General features: G+C 47.2%; 1 protein-coding gene and 2 non-coding genes across 3 annotated transcripts in view; 2 read left to right on the forward strand and 1 right to left on the reverse strand.

The window, feature by feature from the left end:
- Positions 1 to 14,939, reverse strand: part of LOC119460908 (uncharacterized) — a 172,808-nt gene that overhangs the window by 50,934 nt on the left and 106,935 nt on the right. The gene's annotated exons all lie outside the window — the stretch shown is intronic.
- Positions 9,852 to 9,924, forward strand: Trnar-acg (transfer RNA arginine (anticodon ACG)). The gene has a single exon. It is a non-coding gene; the product is annotated as a tRNA-Arg (tRNA).
- On the forward strand, positions 14,768 to 14,840 carry Trnar-acg (transfer RNA arginine (anticodon ACG)). Its single transcript has one exon. It is a non-coding gene; the product is annotated as a tRNA-Arg (tRNA).

The following is a 14,939-nucleotide window of genomic DNA, read 5'->3' on the forward strand; positions in this document are numbered from 1 at the left end:
CTGAGCAAATGATTTGCGCAGAACATACTCACGGCAAAAATACTCTCATCGGACGAAAATTTCCCATCCATCGGCCGCGTGTCGTTGAGCGGTTTTCCCTTTGTTGTATATAGCTATTTAGACAGGTGGACGATAAAACTTCCTCGGGGCATTCTTATTCTCTTGCTTTTGATCATTAATTAAATTCGTCAAATCGGCCAAAATAAGAACAAGATATACTAAATGAGGAAGTTATAAGCATTCGTTCGCAGCACAATTCCCGAGGTAGCGAAAACCGATTCTATCCGTTCTGGCCGTTTTCTTTTTTTCCCGGCGTCTAAAGAAAGTTCGCGGAAAGCCCGAGGGCACGCTGCTGCGGGCGTTCGCGCTTGCCGATAACAGCAGCGGCTGTGCCTATACTGAACGCACCATATCCTCAGCCCCCATCCAGCCTGCTGGATTGTTGAATGCGGTAGTGGCGCTCACTGCTGAGTTTGTCCCCGCGATTAAGAAATTACATCGAGGTAAAAGACGTACGCGTTCACTTTCATAAAATGGCGACGCTTGTTTATTTTGCATAAATTTTGCTTGTTTTAGGTTTCCAGTTTCTCTTTCTGGAGCCCATTTACCAACTAAAGAGAAAAAGAAAAAGGTAATAATCTCGCGTTTACACGAACATGCCATTCAACATTTAGCCCTGGCTGTGCTACCGAAATATAACTGGCTGTGCCAATCGCAATTGTACCGATAAATATATGAACTGATGAAAAAAAGGAAGTTAATTTTACTGTGAATTTGAGTAGGCAATTGCAATTAGTAAGGCTTCAACGGAACTAGTTTATGTTTTGTGCATAGTCGAATAAGGCCTCCTCGCTGTTTTTTGTATACCCGCCACTGTGGTTCATTGGGTATACGGCGTTCTGCTGCCTCGCACAAGTGCCGTCGTCACAAGTGCTTAAATTCTTCCTCTGCTGGTGAGAAGCTGTTGGAACTAACGGGCCACACGGTCCGGCTTATATACCTCCCGCACGACTATATACGCCTACCAGTGACGCCAAACGACCAGCCGCGTGACGCTGTATGACGGCCACGTAAGCGACGTATACGACAGCACAGGCGCGTGTCTTCAGCACCGAAGTCTTTGCCGAAAGAGAGAGCCTGAGCTGTGCGCTGAGTAAAGTGCTCGCGTGATGCGAGGTATCGCGTCTTCTGTTCGCGTCTTTTGTTCTGTTGGTTGTGCTCGCGGAATGGCTGCAAAAAAGTCGTTAATGTGAGCGGCTATGAGCGCTAGTTGGCAAGTGAGCAACGCGTCAACATTACACATCGTGGGGCGGTCGTTAGTTTTATGATACGTTCACATAATTTTTTTTAATATCCCTGTGCACCTACACATAATTCATAGGATGGCGTGAGTCAGGTGCTTCACATGCACGGATTTGAACTAAAGTTTGATTCATTTGCGTTCGACATGACAGAGATGTCCTTTCCATTCATATCTATTAGCATTGTCAACTTAAGACTATTCTGCTTGTGGTCGTGTGGTTGCATGCTTCATGGAAGAACTGTATAAATACGCTACTAGTATTTATCTCTATGCAAGCACCAGAGCAGATGTCCCTGTTGATGACAGTGAAAGTGGTTGGTTTTTGAACCAGGGGGTGGATATAGCTAGGCTAGTTTTGGTTCCGGTAATTAGCGTTGCCATGGTTCTGGTGGCCAATGCAATCTTAAATACATTTTGCATACTTCGCTATATCTGTGGAACGTGTGAATAATCAAAGTAAAATGGCCTAACTATGTGTGGAAAGAAACTGTGTATCTTCCTATTGTCTCTTTTTGGCGCTTTCGCTGTTATCGCTTCGGCTGCCATTCGGTTCGTCAGGTCCTGGCGCTCTCTACACACGTGCTCGCCTTTGCCGTTTACTGTGCGCTGCAATATTTTGTTTTTGTATCGGCCAGGAAAACAGAAGAAAGGCGACAAGGCGTTCTGCGCGTTTCTATGGTAGGCCAACATGGGGAAAGACAGCAGGGCCACTTTTTTCCGCTTCCAAGAAAGTGAAAGGTAAGCACGCTTTTAATCGTTATGTATCGATTAGCCGCCAACCTTACGGAAACGATGAAAAATAGTCTTCTGTACGCGGTACGTTTGTCTGGGGTGTGTAAAGACATTGAAGCTGTACCTATCGACAGCTGGGGCCGTATTCTGTAACGCTTCGGTTTTCGAAGGATTCGGTTTGCGTGCAGCGATTGGTCGCCGCCTGGGTGACGCCATCGCCTCAGGGCGCGAACGCATTTTTTGATGACGTCACGCACATGTCAATCACGCGGAAACCGAATTTGTCGTCTGCTACGAAGCGAAGCCGCGCGCGCTGCTTCGGTCTGATCCGAAGCGCGGTGTGCCGTGTGCAGAGCCTGTGCGTGCCGTGTGCACGGGCGAGGTCGCGGCACTCGGAGCAAAATGACGGCGTGTGCGGTGCCTGTGGCGCCTGTTATCGTGCTTTTAGCGAGCCTCCGTGATAGACAGCGACAACCACGACGTCGACAAGACGCCTTTGAGATGACAGACGAGGGATTCAGGCGATAATTCAGATTCTCAAAAGAGACAGCGCTCCGACTGTGCGAGGAACTTTAGTGTGTATTTTGGCCGCAACGCGAAGTTAGCGTACGACGTCCCACCTAGCGGCATGAATGGGTCAACCGAAGTAAACAAAATTCGTTAAGTCACTCACCACCAGTACAACTCACACACGTTTCATGATGAAAAACGTAAACCTCATCAATACGATGAACAAATTATTTTCATTTACCAAGAAGCGCTCGTAAATTGCTATATTTTTACTCGGTTTGTGACGTTCACTGCCACAAAAAGAAACCTTCGCGCCAATTGGTTTCTGTCCTTTCACTTGTTTTCATTACGTCAACGGACCGCCCCAATGTGACGCCACCGCCAAACCGAATCCTTCGAAAACCGAAGCGTTACAGAATACGGCCCCTGCTCCCGAGTCGAGTGAGTGCTAGCTAACCCACTGACGGAAATTGTGCGTCGTTGTATCTCGGCGACTGCTGTTCGTTCTCTTGACGAATAAAATAAACTGATAATTTACCTTTGCTGAAGATGTTTGAATGCGTATTGCACGGACGAGGTGGTTAGGTTAGAGAACACTGTGCTTGTCTCTTGTTATTGGTTAGACATTGCAAGCCGCCTGGAGCTTTGCGAAGTGCGAAAACGAATTGAAGGAGTACTGCGCAGGCGCAAAAACAACTGCAAGAGCTGTTTTTTCCGCGTTTGCTACGGCACCGGGTGCTTTTCACGTTACGAAGCGAAAATTTCTGTGTCGCCAAAAAACAGCCTGATTGGCTGCCCCTCTTTATCAGATATTCATCTGAGGTGCGCGATGTACCCCTAGCACGGGCAACGTTAGCCGTTCCGACAGAAAAAAAAATAATGAAAAGACAATGTCGGCTTCCGGACTGGCTAAATCCAACAAGCGCGCAGAGTTAGACGTTAAAGCCTTGACAAAATCTGAAACTCACAAAATTTTATTAGTTTTAAGGAAAAGAGCACAACCCTAAAAATGTGCTTATGTTAAAACTGTTCGTAAGTGCAGATGCCGGCCAATCATGATGTTGGACATGTTATTAGGGAAGCCGGTCGGCCAATTGCAAACCACTTTGCCCGTGGTCGAGTTCACAAAAAGATGTGTGCACTCGGCCCGTGGACCTGTAGGAACTATTAGAGTATGGATAGAAGATTTTCACTCTGTGTTCACTTGATCCGAGCGAAGAAGAACAAGCAAATTGCGCAACTTAAAAAAATTTAAGCACGTTTTAAGACAATGTTTTCCTTGGCGAGTTACTGCCCCTTTTTGTGTAATGGGTATGTCTGTTCCTAACCTCTGCTTCTAGCCTCTTTCGTGGGCCGATTCCGAAGATAGTGCAGTACAAAAATGTGACAGAACTGATGATGATGACTGATGATGACTATGATGATGATGATGAGGCGATAAGGATGATGGCGATGACGGTGATGATGACTGCTCACTCCCAACTTGCCCAGGAAGAAATTGTCTTTCATTGACTTGAACTAGAGGTTGAATCGCCTTCCAACATTTTGTAAACTTTTCCTCGCCAATAAATGTTCCATCTTGTTATATTTAAAGCAATACGGTGGTCTGTGACGCCTGAAATGGAAATGCATACCCGCGTTTCTGGCCGCACTGTTCCTCCCCCTTATAGTCTTGGCAATAACTCACTTTATCTCGTAGCCGATTATAATACCTTGGCGTCCCTATTACTCACAATCTCTCCTGGAACGCACATGTCAACTATAATACTAAGAATGCTAATCGCATGCTTGGTTTTCTACGGCGCAACTTCTTTTCTGCCCCAATTACCGTCAAGCTTCAACTTTACAAAACACTAGTCAGGCCGAAACTCGAGTACGCGTGCTTAATTTGGGACCCAAGCCAGGCAACACTAACCGATATTGTTGAGTCTATTTCAGAACCGAGCAGCCCGCTTCATTTTTTCTAATTACTCTCGCCACTCCAGTATGTCAAGAATGAAAGAAGACCTTAGCCTAATAGAATTAACTTCTCGCCGCAAACTACTGCGACTGTGTCTTTCCCACAAGGTATATTACATTAACCCCATCCTTAAAGACCACCTGTTCCATCGTCTATCCTACGTGTCATCCCGCACTGATCATCGATGCAAAGTTGTTGTCGCATCGAGCCGCACCAATGTCTACTTTGACTCTTGTATACCAAGGACTGCGAACAACTGGGTCCAGCTTTCTGCCGTGATCGTTGCCATCTCTGACGTCACAAAGTTCAAAGAACCTGTCACCAATTACCTCCACTCCTCTCTGTAATGCCTTCGGGCCCTGAGAGTATGAACAAAATAAACGAGTGAAACCACCAGAATGACAGATTAACTGTGGTCAGATATTCACATCACTAGATTTTATCAAACCCGGGCCACTTATGAAGTGCCAACTCTGAGGCCAAACTGTTTGCTTGCAGTCCCCTAATTCGCTCCAAACTAGAACAGGCTTCCATCTCGTCATAACCATGACGCTTTTTTCTCACGGTCGAACCATTTTCTAAGCATGCTTGTCGGCTCCTTTGTTTTTTAGTGGCTTCTAGGAAATGGACATCTGCAGGCACCAGGGGCGAAACTGGCGCTCGTGACGTAATTCCAGTTTACCCGGGGGCTATGCCAACTGGCATGGCCGTGTTTGAACCCGCTGGTGTATCTCCTCGGGCTTGGAATGAGGCCTTTTCACATTAAAGTTTTCATGCAGTTAACTGAATGGATTAAGCTCCAGTAGCAAAGCTTATGTGGCTAAAACATATGTTGCTGCTTACTTTGTGTACTTTTTTTTTCTCGCTCGTTGCTGTCATGCCATGAAAACTTACTTTGAAGTTGGCCTCTAAAAAATCAAAGTTCTTATGGGTTGGGAAGCCAGCCCTCGTTTCTAGACCTGTGCACTGCTTAGCTCATGACGCTGGTTGTGCCAGGTGTGTGCTCGTTCTTTTCCGCCAAAGCTGTTGTTTCTCTGATGTACGATCAGGCGTATCGTGGGCGATCTCTATTGGTGTATTGGCTTAACGCACTCTTTTTCTATCGCGTAGTAATATAGGCCTTCTTGTGGAGCGTCCACCAACTTTAAGCGGTTTTTTACACAGCAGTTCCCAGACTTGGACGCCTATCTCAACAACATCGATTGCTCACATTAAAGAGTATATTTATTTGATGTTGTATGCGGTCTTGTGGCGCAAAGGCCAATGATGGCCCAAGAGCGCCAGCATATTTATTTCATTGAGCTGAACAATACGAAACGCCTTCAGTGTCAACCAGGAAAGTGGAAGAGCCTAATGGGAGGTCGTTTACCGCGCGACCCAACCGGTATTGATTGGTGACACAGATGGAACGTGCTACCAACTGAAGAGAGATTAGCAAGATTGAGTGTTGTATCCTCTTCACGCTGCCCTAATTGCCGGTCGCGAGAAACACAATGGCACGCTCTGCGTGAATGCGCAGTTCGAATGCTTATCTATTGTGTGTTCATTGTGCGGATAGATGCGTGTGCCGATGGACACAGCGCTCGTTGTTCGAAAGGTTGGTGCTCGCGCAGCCGCAACGTTTGCTTTGTGGCGGCGTCCCTTCGCTGCATCTAGCGATAAGCCAAAGTGAGCAATGATCCGATCGTCAAAGTCATTCGAAATCCGATATCCGATCCTTCTGAGTTTTTTGTCATTTTGTTTCTGTTGATTCTTGCACAGCGAGCATAGCAATTTGTATGCGAACCTTTCCCAAGAAACGCACCCCTGGAAAGCCGGACGCCTGGGGAGGTATTCTGCAAGAGTCGACCTAGTGGACATGTCCATTTCGTCTGCTGTCGAAGTTCTGATTGGCTGGGCTGAGAGGCGCTTCAACAGGAGCCAGGCGTCACAGCCAATCAGCACTTCAGCAGCAGACAAAATGGACATGTCCACTAGGTGGACACTTACAGAATAGCACCCCTGGTCTTTTAACCGTCTCATAAACCGGTGGCTGTCTGGCAGTGGGGATCGAACCGCGGACCTCCCGCCGCGCAGCCTGTACCACTGGTCCACGGCTGCCGAGTCTGAAGTTACCTACAGGATTAATTGGGTGTTGACGGTTAAGAACGTCCCCAACGTCTCTGGTGAACGAAATTATTGATTTTGTCCTTGAAAGATGCATGATTGAAAGATGTACTTTACAACCTCTTTCTATACTACGCGAATTGTTGATCAGTTATTTCTCATACGTTTATAACGACTGTGAACCAATAAGTTTCTTCTGAAGAGAACTATGTTTCTCTTCTTCAGTTATATCCTTGTGCTTTAATGCGGAGCCGTGACTCTGCTCAGGCGTTCGCACCACCCGCAGCTCTTGCTCCTGATTGGTCTAGTGCGGAGAACGTATATGCATGTGCTTTGCTGAGCACTGTTACCTTGAGGTGAAGTGTGTGTGTGTGTGTGTGTGTGTGTGTGTGTGTGTGTGTGTGTGTGTGTGTGTGTGTGTGTGTGTGTGTGTGTGTGTGTGTGTGTGTGTGTGTGTGTGTGTGTGTGAGTGTGCGTGCGTGCGTGCGTGTGTGTGTGTGCGTGCGTGCGTGCGTGCGTGTGCATGCGTGCGTGTGCGTGCGTGCGTGCGTGCGTGCGTGACAAGGATTATATTAATCCCCATGAAAATTTGTTAACAAAGTACTCTGCCCTTCACCACTGTAATTTTCAAGTGAAAGAAAAGGCTTAGCGCCCATAGATGCGCAAACACGAGCCTATTGGGGGCGAGGATTTACGGAGTCGCCATCCATCGGAAGCGCCTCACTTGCGTAGTATGAGGGATAACGCGGCGCGCTTCTCATATAGGTTAGGCTGTCGGCGCTCAATAAAAGCACCACGTGGGAGCCTTCCTGGACATTTATGTAAGTAGTCGCGAAACGAGGGAAGTTTTCTACTGTCAAAATAATAATCTTGGGCAAACAGAAAACAGAATGGTTTACAGACGCTATCTCTTTACCGAATACGTATACAGTGACCTCCCACTGCGCGCGGTCGCCGCGATGAGTCTCCGAACCGGCTTCTTGCGTGAAAGGTAAGCAGTCGCTGAGAGCAAACTACGTGAAATATGTTCTTACAATGGTCTGTATAACCGAATGGAGCATAACAGAATGAAGCCTCAATGCAACGATCGCACGGTTTCGCAGCGACCGACTGCGCATCTGCATGCATGTCCGCGCACAATGTTTCGCTTGCACTGCGAGCGCATTTTCGCACCGTGCCGTGAGCTTTAGACCGCAGCGTATGAGCATTTGATAGTACACAAGCAACCATTGTTGCGTCGACGCTGTCAGAGCTGTCCAAAAATAATTTTGTTATAACTAGGGACTTCGACGCTTACGGCGACTTGTGATGTGCCGTCACGACGATTCGTTTTTTTTTTCTAAATTCTTGCACATTTTAGTGTCATATATTATTTCTAAAGTTGCGTCGCACTGTATGTTTATCCTTCTTCTGTGCGAGCAATGTCACACTGCTTCTTTTTCTTAACCCAGTACATTCATTATTTGGTGCTAACACAAACATGACCACATGTCATGCCTTTTTTTTAATGTGTTTCATACCTTTCCCTTTCAATTCCAGTGAACTTGCTAGTATCTAGCATCAAGTTCATATACCAAAGCTTCATGACATTAGCTGGGCAGCGCGCGCGGGCGATCGTCTCAGTGAGCGCTTTCTGCTTCTCACCAAACATCGCAGCTCCGACGCCGTAGCAGAAATCTTCCTCGCGGAAGGGTACTTGCTGCACACCCGAGTTGTAGCCGATAGCTGCTTGCCGGTTATAAGTTTCGCGATCCAAGCTCCGCGTAGTTTCTTGTCCTGCGGGTACGCTTGAAGCCTGACACCAGGCTCGCTGCGTACGTCCGGCCGCACTGCGCCACCGAGCAGTAGCCTACCATGTTGGACGCCTTCAAACGCAGCCACTATAGTGCTTTCAAGTGATGTCACGCCGACGGCGGCGCCAGCTTTTCCAGTGATGGAGCTCGCCCCCAATACCGTGTCATGGTATACCATGGCACTGTATACCAATATACCGTGTCATGGCTTACGCAGTATGTAGTGTAATGAAATTGAACGCGACCGACATGGTGGTCTGCGGGGAGTGGAGGGGGAACAGCCATCGTCTCGCGATTCCCGGTCTCCGCTCTGCTGCCGACCGGGAATCCCTGTATAAGGTGACGCCCTGCAGTAGTGTCCAGCGCTCTGTAGCTTCTGCAGCCAACCATTCAACGCAAATGGTCCGGTCTAAAGCCCCTCAATGGATGTGCGTCTTTCGGCGGCGCTTGTTTTACGAAGCGAGCGAACCGCTAATCAGGAGCATCGGCACGCGCAAAACTGGTTGTCGCGGCCAGAACGAGTCCCGGTTGTACTTCTACCAACGCCACCGAAAGAGGCGTTGCTTTCATGTGTGTCGGAACTACTGCTGTGAGAGAGGCTGTCAGGCAAGGAGCCGAATCACTCTCTTCGCGGTAAAAGTGGCACGCTGCAGAAAGATCCATTGTGGTCCGGGCGGATCCTCGAAAGCGCGCACTCAGGGCCCCAGCGTGCTGCCCCAGGAAGCGGATCGACCCGCATGCGGACAGGCGGTGTGTCGTCGTAGCCGAAATGACCCGGAGGCGATCGTGACCCGCGGCGGAGGCGTCCGCGTCGCGTTTTCAGTCGCAACCGTTTCCTGGTCTCCCTTATGCCCGATACCAACCGCAATCGTCCATGGATGGACGTCGGTTCTGTTGTGCGTGACGACCTGTAGTACCTTTCGTGTCTTTCTTTCCACTCTACCTGCAGTTTCACCCCTGCACTTTGCCATGAATACATAATAGATGCTAAGGCAAGGATGCACATCTAAGCGTACTATAATCTCGCTATGCCTAGAAAACCGCGTGGCCAGCGCGTGCTCGTGTAGGACTCAATGTTGTTTCGTGCACGGAGATTGATTTATGACAGGACGAAATAGCTGTAAACGAGGAAGCGAAGCTCTAAAATGGAAACGTGGAAATTTTGTTTAGAGAGAGGAATATACTTGGGGTTGGGCAAATTTAATGTCTAGACTTACGACACTGCTGCATAGATGAGCAGTACAATGAATGGATTAATCATATGGCAGTAACATCACTTGCTGGCATGGTACTTTCGTACTTTCTTGGCATGGCTCATACACGCACGCACTCTTTCCTTATCGCATTGGGCACAGTGTCACAAAAAAGATCCCCGAAAGTCATCAGTGGCGAGTACTGCTACCCGAAGAACTGTTGACATCGTCACTTACCAGCCTTCTTCTGTTCTGGGCCTGTGGCGCAACGGATAACGCGTCTGACTACGGATCAGAAGATTCCAGGTTCGAATCCTGGCAGGCTCGTAGAAAATTTTTACTTCTACGTTTTTTTTAGTTTGTACACCTTTTCTTTTTTCTCATTAAGAGGAAACATACTTTGGCATAACGCCGTAAAGAAAATGCGGTGCATTTGTACTTTCACTACGTGGTATTCACAGCTCATGTCATTCTAGCCACTACCTCTACGGCAGGTCTGACCGGAAGCTACGCGCACTGGATATGAGTGTTCAAAAGTGTTGTGGTGGTCCATGTTTTTTAATTAGTGCTGTGGGTGAACCGGTCAAAGGCCCGCTTAATTGCACTGAGGCATGTATGGTGGCCTGCGCGTGCGTATATTATTCAAATTCTGTCTTCTAGAGTACTGCGGATATTAGGTCCAAGCTTGAAGGACAAGACACAAATTCTTTATTTTAAACCGCAGACGGCTCTTTCAGCTGGCATCACCGTCTCGGCACGCTGTCGATCGCTTGTCTGCGTCACCAATCGACGGAAACGATAACTACGGAAACTCGTTTTACACAGCTATCACAAGGCTGCTCAATTTGGTGAACATTCAGATTTTTACAGAAGCTCATAGGCCCCTTCATGCAACACTAGAACTGGTTTTGGGTGGCATAGTGGAACCTGTGTGATATTTTTGGTACACCCGCGTCCTTCAAAGTGGGGTGTATTTTTGGTCTCCAAAGCCTTGAAAGATGCAGACAAGGGTTTCAACCAGGACTCCGCAGCGTTGGGGACGTGGTATGCGCTTCACTTCGTCAGCTGCAGTCAGTGGCGTAACTATAGGCAGCGGGCAGCCAAGGGACTCGCCCTATAGGCCTACTGTGCGAGAGGGTGCCTCTTCGGGAGCTCGGTGGGAGCTGCACATATGTACCTGCGCATATGTGTACGTATATCTTAAAAACACGGCGAGTCTTCCTATCAGTATCGCATGAACTTCAGTCACCTTGATTATGTGATGCTGAGTATGAGATGCTTTCAAATATCGTATACTGACAAACATACGACTGTTGTTTATTGGTACACATTTTATCTTGGGATATAGGCTTTTTACAGCGCCATACGACGCCTTCTGAGTGTAGCCGAGTGCCTGAATCCCCGCAAAAGGGGAATGGGCTTGCGCTAACTCTATTGGCTGGATATGATGACATATTGCACATATGAAGTGTGGCTAGGTACACATGAAAAAGTATGCTCCGACACGATATTCGATATCAGCGTTTACCCTGCAGTGCCAGTAAGGGGAAGGAACGCGTTCGCGTTTGGCACGGACAGTGCCTTTTAGCAAATAAATGATTTATAGATGAATGAATATTTTGCACATTGGGCTACTGAACCCTGGAAAAGAAAAACGATGTTTAGCTCCGATGTGAATGCAATAAGCGTGAGTGAGCGAGGAACATTTGAGTGTTCTTTCGTGCACTGTTGTTGTGACCGCACTGTCTTGCTTAAAGATTTCACGTCCGGCAATGTGCATTTCGTTACCAGTAGGAGACGATCAACCAGGGCTCGTATGTAAGCGTAATCGTATTGGATCGCGCATGCCTCATGATAAACCGAGAACATTCCCCGTGTCAACACATGTTTCCATGTGGTGGAGGGCAGAGATATTTGTTTAACTGCAAATGCTGTTCTGAGCACGTGAAGCGTAACGAAATGTCCTTAACTGCTGCTTCTTTGAAGCACAAAACACTGAGGTGCTTTGGGTGCAAAACTTTAATTACAATTATCCATTACTACCCGTACGACTAACTCGTTGAGCGATTAGCTAATATAACAATAGCGTAGATAAGTGGGCAGACATTCATGTGCACGTAATCCTCTCTGTTGTTGCTGCTTATGCATCTCCGGAGTCTATCACTCTCTCGCGTTTTCAGAAGAACCAATGGTGCGAGAGTCAGTAAAAACTATGGATAGATAAAAAACAAAAAAAAAAACAAAAACAAAACAGTGTTATATACAGATTTCTGGCGCATAACGACTCTCACCACGGATAACATAGTATTGAGTCGGTAAGAGCGATCTCTTGTTACGCGAAGTATACAGAGTGTCCCACGTAACTTGTGCCAAAATTTAAAAATATGCGAGTGCCACGTAGCTGGACAGAACCAAGGTAATGTTTGCTGTCGCTTGAAGCAAGTCAGACTATTTTTTTTTGTATTTTGCTTAAATACGTAAAGTTATTATTAACTACTCAAAGATTATAATCAGAGCAAAAGTGTCAATCAGGAAATTGTAGGCCATCAAAAACATTCCTTATCCATCTTTTTGTTGCTAAATACGCGCTACATAAAAGTTTTAATTTTTCCCTAGCATTAAAGAAAGCCCGAAAAACACAAAACGTGCTGACTAGTCGCGCAGCACATTTCGCGAGCTTTTGAGGCTGTCACGGAGCGGCATATTTTCGAGAGTTCGAGGGGTTTTTGACGCCAATTAACGGCCGCAAAAACGTGGGGTCTTCATTATGCGGTGTATAATTTCGATTATCGACACGCCGAATTACGGGCGTCAAAAGCGTCATGGCCTCACGGGGTGCCATCTCGATTCGAGACGCGACACGCCGATTACGGACCCAGAAGTGTGCGTGTACGTCTGCATGGTATGCCGGGTTCGACCTTGGCCCTTGACCTTGGGAGAGAGGAGAATCTGCGGTTCTTCGTCCATGGTGAAAGGGGCGCGGCCAAGACTGTTGGGAGCTAGGAGCCGTGAATTAGGAGAACTCTACATACCGGCAGTTTCCCTAGATAGGGAACTAGGGAAAAGAGAGGCTATTTAAGCGCTAGTTTTGGGCCCTGCTGATCAGTCTAGAAGCTGAACCTATGCGCTGCTGAGAAGCCGTCGGGGGGCCGCCTAGCCGCGTCGGAACTCCAAGTAACTAGTTGACGTACGAGACGTCCAACCAGCGTCTGCAACGAAGTTCGGTAGTTCACCTCAAGTTAGCTCAACCTGCTTGAGGGAAGTCGTCAGATCTAGACTCCCGGGAAACCCAGCTCAGCAATTCGCATCCACCTCGACAAAATCGGACCGCCAGCATTCTTCGGGAAAGCTTTGTGCACCGACTTCACGGTTTATGGACTTGCTGTTGCTGCCTGGCCATGCGTATGACACCATTTGTTTTCTTTTGAACTTTGATTTCTTTTGAACTTTGTTTTAGTGAAATGCTGTTAAGTGTATTCTTGTGTATCTGATCCTCGCACTGTTTCATTTGTATATCTACTGTTAATTGCTCGTATTTATTTGTCTTCATCATTGTGTTATATTACGTTCAGGTGTGTTAGTCTGTCTTCTGTTTTTTTTATTATTCTATTTTATTAATTTGTGTATATTTATCAGCCGATAAATATATTCTTTTTTGTTTACTCCCGACTATGACTCTTTTCACTGCGTTCGCTCGAGTACGGAACGACCAACCAGCTTGTCTACCCCTGTCGATCGACTTCGCGCCGACGACGAATCGGGGACAGCTGTGACAGAGGCCTTGCGGGCTTACACGAATTTGCCAAAACGAAGTTTAGGCAAATTCATGGAATCATCATTATTCCCATTATGCTGGCTGATCCGCCAATCAGCTTCCTTGTACACGTAGCGCCAGATTTTCCTCTATAGGGATCAGACATGACTTCCAAGATCGCACGGGCGCCGGTGCAATCTGGGAGGCCACGGGCCAGCCGGCACACAGCGGAGGAAGGTAAGAACTAGGCGGGGGCATTGCGCAACACAACCGATGCCAAGAGAATCGGTCCAACACGCGATCACACCGTCAAATGCCTCTGCAACGAACGCCTCATCAGCGAAATGACCTGCATAACGACGGATCGATTATGTCCCGGCCGAATTTCTATCATTCAGATGTATTTTTGAACGCTTCTGCAACGAATTTACCTGTACAACGAAGGAATATAGGCGTCCCCAACGACTGGTTTGTTGCTTTACAACGAACGCCACGTGGAGGTGCTGCCACTGCACTCCGCAGATATCGCCAAGGTGCGCTCTGCGCTATGAGTAGTGATAACGGCGCTAAGTTTAGTCCTGCTGCACCGCTCCGTCATTCGTTCAACTCGTAGTACTCTGCGTGTTGTAACGCATCAGCGGGTGCGACGGCTCACGAATACGTCGCAGCTGATGACGACGTGATGATGTAACCGTAACTGACGACCGACGACATCTTCAAAGCCGTTTAAGTCCGGAAGGGCGTGAATGTCAACGAAAGCAACAGTGATGAAGATCCTGTAAACAAACCAATTATTTTGACGGCAAGGGGCATAGCGGCAGGGATAGCGGCATTCAAAGATCTGCAGCTGTACTACAGGCGTATAGCTCCACCAGCGTTTCGCCGCGGAGCGGGCCGTGTACCTCGGTGCAGTATGGTTGACTGCAGTCGCACATTCTATCAGATAAAGCGTGCACAATAAATTGGCAGCTGTTTTCACTAAGTCTCATCTTGAACTTACGTTAAATAAAGGTTTTCTTTTGTTGAACGTGCCTAGCCTGCTATATTATGAGCGGTACGGTGTCTGACCTGTACAACGAAGTGACCGATATAACAAATGATTCTGCACGTCCCAAGCACTTTGTTATAAGACGTTTGACTGTAATATATATGGAGTGATAACTTTCAAGTTTTCAGGAATATTAAAAAAAACGCCTGTTGCAGATAACATAATTCTAGTCCTTGAGCTGGATTGTTCAGAGAGTCGGACATTACTAGCGCGATAAATCGAATCACAAATTCAATTAATTAACAATAATTATTAATTAGGATCTTAATTTATTCTTGCGCATTCGGATCAAACCTAACGTATTTCTGGGCAGTTCTAAGAGTTAATTTCAATCTTGGCAATACTGCTTAGAAGACCGGGGGCATCCAGGGCCTGTGGCGCAACGGATAACGCGTCTGACTACGGATCAGAAGATTCCAGGTTCGAATCCTGGCAGGCTCGTGATTTTTTTTTTTCGTGGCGCATTTTTTTTTTTTTTTTTGTTTTCCTATTTCTCTAAACATTGCAATCTAGGATACCGAGCAGATCTTGCAAAATAAA

This window comes from Dermacentor silvarum, chromosome 1 (assembly GCF_013339745.2).
Source record: "Dermacentor silvarum isolate Dsil-2018 chromosome 1, BIME_Dsil_1.4, whole genome shotgun sequence".
Lineage (NCBI taxonomy): Eukaryota > Metazoa > Arthropoda > Arachnida > Ixodida > Ixodidae > Dermacentor > Dermacentor silvarum.